Raw genomic sequence first — 7,181 nt, forward strand, 5'->3', positions numbered from 1 at the left:
CATCCATCTATCCAGCCATCTATTGGGTTTCCCCTCCTTGGTTGCTCTACGGTGGGGGGGGCTTCAACTCCCAGCTGTGCTGGTTGGGGAATTATGGGAGTTGAAGTCCCCCCACCGTAGAGCAGCCAAGGAGGGGAAACCCTGCTCTAAGCCCTCGAAATAATGAAGGGAGCTCGCTGATTGTGGATGCGCAGAGGACACCCTCATTTGCACGCAGGCCATCGGTCAACCGGAGGGATATTTGTGCAGGCTATCCATCAATGTCCAGGCCGTCATTACTCCCCCCCCACCCCCCAGGCCCCGATCAGATCCAGCCTGCGTGTTGCCGGCCCCTTGACCCAGCCGTCTCCAGGACGGAGGGTGAAGAGGAAGAGGAGGGGCTCTGCCTCCTTCGGCCTGGTGGGTGTGGGGCAGAGCTCTCCTTCCGCAGCTCGGGGGCTCCCTGAATCCTTAAGAGGCAGCCCTGCGGCAAGAGCCGGCTGACGGGGTCTCTCTCCCTCTCTGGGCGACCCCGATCTTGCAGGGGGCTCAGAGCGGCGGCTTCGTGCGCGAGAGCCGGGCAATAAAAGGGGGCCGAATATTTGGATGTGAAGCTTTCGCAGCGCAGCATTTCTGTCGCTCAGCCAGCCGGAGGTTAAGTCAGTTTGGCCCAGATTTTACTGTTAAGTGAATCTGCACGGTCGTTCAGTGAATCACACGGCCCTTAAGCAAATCCGACTTCGCTTGTTGGAAGCCGGCTGGGAAGGTCGCAAAGGGTGACGGTGGGGAGGCTGCAGCGGTCGTAAGAGCGAAAAGCCGTGAAATCCCTGGGCTGTTGTAGCTTCAAACCATCACTAAACGGATGGCCGTAAGTCGAGGACCGCCAGCACAGAGAGGCCTTCCACTGGGCGGAGGGTGGAGCCCCCCGCTTTCCTTGGCCAAAGGGCTCGGCTGCACCTGCTCTCCTCCTCCGCATTGCTGGGGGGTGTTTGGGAGCTGCTAATTGCTCCCCCCCCCCATCCCAGGGAGCCCGGAGAGCAAAGACGGGAGGGGGCACTGCAGGAGGCATTCATCCTTGGAGAAAAGGGGGGGTCCTTGCCCTTCTCGGGGTCTCCAGCAGCTTCTTCAGGGCTGGAGGCAGAGAGCAGGGTGAGCCCAAAGGGGTTTGCTGTGTCCCTTTTGGAGTGGGGGGGGGGTGCAATTCAGAAGGAGGGAATTCCCCCCCCTTCTGCTTCCCCCCTTTTTTCTAACCACTAGTGGCTAGCTAGGGGGGGGGCTTCTTTGCAAGCTTGCAGTTGTCACACTTGCTGCACAAAATGAGATGGTGACCCTAGAAAGCCCCCCAGCCCCTCCCTCCAGGTTCTGGCAAACCCCTCGGGAGGAGGGGGCAAAGGGAGGGTCCTGCCTCAGTTACCCCCCTCTCCCTGCAGCTGGTAGCCCCTTGGGCAGGTCTGCCTCGAGGATCTGAAGCCCCCACCCCACCAGCTGCCTCATCTGAGGGGAGACACACACACACACACACACACACACACGCCTTCTCTCAGCCTGGTTGGCTTCTGCACCCACCAGCAAAGGCTGTGTGGCTGTGTGGTTGTGTGTCTGCCTGTGTGTACAGTTGATTAACATCCTTTGTAAAGAGACAAGGGGGGAGCATTGTGGAGGTTTCCGCCCTGCCCTCCGCTCAGTGCTGGTAGTCCTCCACTTAACAACCATTCATTTAGTGTCCATTCTCTCTCTCTCTCTCTCTCTTGTCATTCAGCCCAAAGCTCCTCACGGGGTTGTTGTGGTGGAGAAAACAGCAGGAGGAAGGTGTGTGTTGGATGTATCTGCTACCTGGAGTTATTTGCAAACCTAATCAAAGTGAGATGCCATCGAACACGAGACAAATGAACCACCAAATAGGAATCGTGGGCCCATCTCCAGCCGGATGCCTTTCAAATACGAGAGGCAGGGAGAATCCAACCCACAGCCCTGTGAGGCAGGCCGGGAGGAAAGCAGGCAGGCCCACAACAGCAAGAGAATAAAAAAGAAACCCAGTTCCGCCTTCCAGTGTGGGACTCTTACTAAGCCTTACAACCACCTTGCAATCCGCTTCGAGTTGGGCACCCCATGATCCAGCCCCCGCACCCCCACCCCCACCCCCAGGAGAGCCGTTTGGGGGAGGGCCAATCGTGGCTTCCTCAAGACCAATTGCAGAGTGGGATGGTCCCCACTTGACCTTTGGCCTTCAAATGAGTTAATTGGCATGCTAATGAGGTCCCATAATAAGCTGGCGGTGTCGGCAATTTGCTTATTGTTATTCTGATGAGCAAGCAGAAAGAGTCCCTTGTTAGAGCAATTAGCTCCTTATGGCACAAAGCCTCATTATTATGCTAATGACAGCGTGCAGTAATTAACTTATACTAGCAAGTTTGTTATTATAATTATTACGCCGATTATTATTATTATCATTACTGTTGCTTTAGTATGCCACTTTTGGACCCTCGCTGTTGGCAAGTTGGTTCATCAGGGGGCAGGGATGGGGTGAAAGAAGGCCTGGAATCTGCTCCTGGCCAGGGTCTCCGAGCATGTGCAGAGTGCCTTCCGTGCTGAGCCCTGAGTCTCAACCCAGGGAATGACTTCGAGTTGAGCTCCAGGGTCTCAAAGGGGCCAAGCTGGAGAAGGCCTCCTGGAGGCCTCTGGAGATTCTCAACCGGAATCCAGTCATGGCGGTTGTGCCAAAGGCGCTTTTCCCAAAAGGCAACTCAGGGGTGACATGACAGCCGTCTTCCAGTGTTTGGGGGCTGAGCAGGGCTCTCCCACCTTGGCCACTTCAACTCCCAGAATTCCCCAGCCAGCTTGGAAGTCCTCCGGGCTTCGAGGGGCCACGGTGGGAGGGCCCTGCTCCAGAGCCCCCAACGGTGAGGTAAAAAGCAACGGATGGAAACGAACTCAGGAGCAACCTGGAACGGAGGAAGAATCTCTTTCATTGTGAGAACACTGACTGGAGGTTTTGAAGAAGAGCTTGGAGAACAACCTGTCTGGAATGGCCACGGGTCTCCTGCCTGAGCTGGGGTTGGACTAGAAGGCCTCTAAGGCGCCTTCCAGCTCTGCTATTCCGTCATTCTTTCTGGGTGTTGTCTTTGCAAACGTTTCGCTTCTCGTCCAAGAAGGGTCCCCTGAAGAAGCAGCGACCGAAACTTCTGCAAAAAGCTCCTAGGGCAAGAAGCGAAACGTCTTCACAGAAAGCCTGACTTCCTTTTCCAAATGGGAAACCCCCTTTGGGACCCGGCTCCGATCTCCTCGGCCAGACCAACTCCTCTTCTGGGTGCTTTCTGAAGGTCCGTTGCTCGGGGTCTCTTTGGGCCAGGAGATCTTCTCAAATTCCATCCTGAGCCAGAAGAACCCCTACCCCATCATCCACTCCTGCTAATGGTCTCCGGAGAGACCCTGCCTGGGCTGAGCAATCATTCGCCTTCCAAACTCTCCTCCCCCCCACCTCCTGTTCTCCGGAACCTTCCTCTGTGTGTGTGTGTGTGTGTGTGTCTGTGTGTGTGTGTGTGTGTAGGGGGGGGGCTTTCGCGATTTACTGCAAATGATCCCTTGCTTGAGCAGCTTTCAATTTCCACTCGGCTGAGGGTCTCGTGAGCGAGGAAGAAAAACAAGGAGGAAGGAAGGAGGGAGGAGTGACACTTAGAAGAACAAAGTCAATCCATTTGCAGGCAATGCGCAACACGCCACATGCTCCGTGCATCTCCAGCAGTTGGAACATGCAGCCCGTGGGGAGGGGGGCCTTGGGGGGGGGAGGCTGAGGAAAGGGTGTCCCAAGCCAGTCCCCAGGAGCCTCCCAGTTCCTCCAGTGCAGGGAAACACAGAATTCCCCATTTGACACGGATGATTCCGGGAAGACCTCGTTTTTTTTAATCATTGCTGTTGCCTCATGCTCAGCCTGAGAACATCTGCAGCCGAGTAGAGCTTTTGAGTTCTTCTTCCCAACCAGGAAGTCGGGTTTGTCTGCATCGCATCTGGGCTGGGTGTGTTGAGGGCGGCTCACCCTGGTCCCCGTGGGGGTTTCTCGGCATAAACGTTGGGTGGCCCCGATTTCTCTTCCCACCTTCTAAAGTGACCCGGGAGCCCTTCTCACGTTGGGTGGCCTCCTTCGGTTCTGCCAACCCTGCCCCCCCCACTGCCCGAGGTCGCGCCTGGATTGCAGTTCCCATCAGCCACAGCCGGGATGGTTACGCCCAACTCATCTGGGTGAACTTGGGGGGGGGCTGGAGAGCTTGGGGAGGTGACTGGGGCCTCCGCCTGCTCTCGAAGCCGCTGCCCCCTTCAAGGAGACCCCATTGGGGCACCCTCTATTGTCCACCCAGCCAGGAGACCCCAAAGGAGGTTCAGGCAGGAATGACGAATACTTGGAAATGCTGCCTTTGGCACAGAGAGAGGCTCATCCACCCTTTTTGGGTGGGGGGTTCTGGAAACGTTGGTTAGCCGTAGCAGAAAACGGTCTTTGCAACCTTCTCCTGGTTCTCCACAAAGGGAAGGCCGGGGGGGGGGAGGACGCCTCTTTGGGGGCTCTTAGCAGCCCCCAGGCTGGGACCCCATCATCACGGAGATACGTGTGAACCCCACAGGGCGCAAAATGGCAAAGCTGCCCGGTGCCCAGAGCCAAAACGGCGGCACCCAGAGAGCCCCCAAGCTGCTGCCCAAGCCTTTCTGCCATGATGGGGCGAGTGGCGAAAGACACCAGGGAGGGAGCCAGCTCGCTCCTCAGCTTGAATTAAATGCCGTTGCGGAGGGAGAACCAGATTTAGGCCTCGTCCTGGGCCCATCCCTGACTTGGGGAGGGTCCCCAGCAAGACCGCAAAGCCCAGGAGAAGCCCAGAAAATCTCTGCCCCCGACCCCGCCAGCTCTTTTCAAAACCCAGCAGTTTTCCTGGGAGGAAAGTGGCGTCAGCCCATGTACCCCCTCGGCCCCCTGCAATCCAGACCCCACCCCCCAGCCCTGTCAGGTAGACTGAGTCATGACCGTTTTGCAAAAAGAAAGAGAGAGAGAGAGGGAGAGAAAAAATGAAAATTAAACCCAAGGACCCTTTTCTAGCCTAGACTCTGAAACCCTGTAATTTACGAATTATTACAGCTTATTTTCTTGTCTCGATGAGGCCTGGCCTTGGCGTGTCAGGTTTTTCTCTCTAAGTGCCGCTATTAGCCAGGTCAGGTGAAAATGAGAAGGCGCCTTTCCTTCTCCCCTCCTCTCCCCACCCCCCAAATGCAAGGCCTTCCTTGTGGTATCTGCCCGGAGAGGGGAGGGGGCCGCCTCGGGCTCCTGCCTTCCTCGGGGAGGGCCTGAAATGCAGGGGTTGCCAGGCGCTGCAGCTGTGCGTGCCAGTCTGCCCTACAAACCCTCACCAGCCTCGCTGGAGTTCGAAAGGGAGCCGTATTGCTATGGTAACCTTGGGCAGGCAGCCAGAGACGGAGCCCAGGCGTTTTCCTAGCCTGGTAGGGCAGGGCAGGAGACGGGCAAAGAAGGAGACAGCTAGCCCCCCCCCCCCAGTGGCCAGGGCACAAAGGGGCAATGCCAGCTGCGAACACAAACGTTGCGGCTCTGGAAAGAGTGCAGAGAAGAGCAGCAAAGAGGATTAGGAGGCTGGAGGTGAAAAGATACAAGGATGGTTGCAGTGCTAGCCCAGCGCAGAGAAGGACTCGGGGGGACGTGAGAGCTGTCTTCCAATAGTTGAGGGGCTGCCACGAAGAAGGGGGGCTCAAATTATTCTCCAAAGCCCCTGGAGGCGGGGCAGGAAGCCATGGATGGAAACTAACCAACCAAAGAGAGAAGCAACCAAGAACTAAGGAAGAATTTCCTGAAAGGGAGACCAATTAACCGGTGGAACTGGAGGAACTGGTGGACAGCTAATTTCCCAGAATGGCCAGCGGAGTCCAACCTTGGCCGCTTTAAGACTTGTGGACTTTATTTCCCAGAATTGGGAGACTACAACTCCCACGCAGCCCAGGGAATTCTGGGAGTTGAAGTCCACAGGTCTTAAAGTGGTTGCCCAACCTCTCTTCTTAAAAGCCTCCAGGGACGGAGCACCCCAAATTCTGGAGAGAGGCCCTTCCAATTGTCCTCCCCGTCAGGGACTTCCAGGTTGCTTCTCCCCTTGATCAGGCTCCCTTCTCCGGACCTGGGGAAGCTAATGGGGCTCAGACCAGAGGTGGGAGACAATTGCTCACTGAGCTTGCCCTGTTTTACGACCTTTCCTGCCACAGCTGGTGTGAATCACTGCAGTTTTTAAGTGAGTTAACCCGGTCGTTAAATGAATCTGGCTTCCCCGCCCCCCATTGAAGGTCACAAAAGGGGATCACGTGACACCCCCCCCCCAGGATGCTGCGACCATCATAAATGTCAGTCAGTTGCCAAGAGTCAGAAGTTCAGTCACGTGACCGTGGGGATTCTGCAGCGGTCATAAGTGTGAAAAACGGCCATAGGTCGCTCTTGTCAGTGCCGTTGTAATGTTGAACAGTCGCTAAACAGTCGTAAGTCTCCATATTCACGCCACTAATCATGCTCTCGCCACTGAGCATCATCCCCAGAGATTTTGGGGTCCCCAACTCTTACGTGGGCTCCAGAGCCCCATGGAGAGAAGAGGGTCAGCGATGGGCAGCGGGGGGTGGGTGGTCCTGCCTTGGCCCCTTCCAAAGCCCCCCGGGAACCGCTGGGGGGGCCGAGTCGGACTCTGCGCGTTCATTCATCAGCCCCAAGGTCTCTGCAGCCGATGCCACCCCAGTCTTGAGCCTTTCTGCCACTCCCACATCCAGGGCTCACCTGGCTCAGGGCTAATTAATTATGGATTTGTTCCGGCTAAAATAGCCAGCCAATCAATGGTGTAAAAAAGCTGGGAAATGGAGGCCTTTTTCTCTTCCTCTCCTCAAAGAGTTTTGGGAAGAGCCACAAAAGCTTTCGTGGTGATGGGGAGACAACAACTTGGTCCTCAACACCAAGAAGACCAAGGAGATGACAGTGGACTACCGGAGGGACAGATCGGACCTCCAGCCCTGGCTTATCCAGGGAGACCGAGGGGAGCAAGCGGCCAGTTTTAAGTTTCTGGGTGTTACCCTAAAAAAGGACCTGATCTGGGGTGCCCCCATTGCAGCCCTGGTCAAAAGGGCCCAGCAGAGATTAGACTACCTGAGATTATGCCACCTGAGGCTTCTCAGGAAACAAC

The sequence above is a fragment of the Pseudonaja textilis genome, chromosome 10, assembly GCF_049901715.1.
Source record: "Pseudonaja textilis isolate UNSWEBS1 chromosome 10, rPseTex1.2, whole genome shotgun sequence".
Lineage (NCBI taxonomy): Eukaryota > Metazoa > Chordata > Lepidosauria > Squamata > Elapidae > Pseudonaja > Pseudonaja textilis.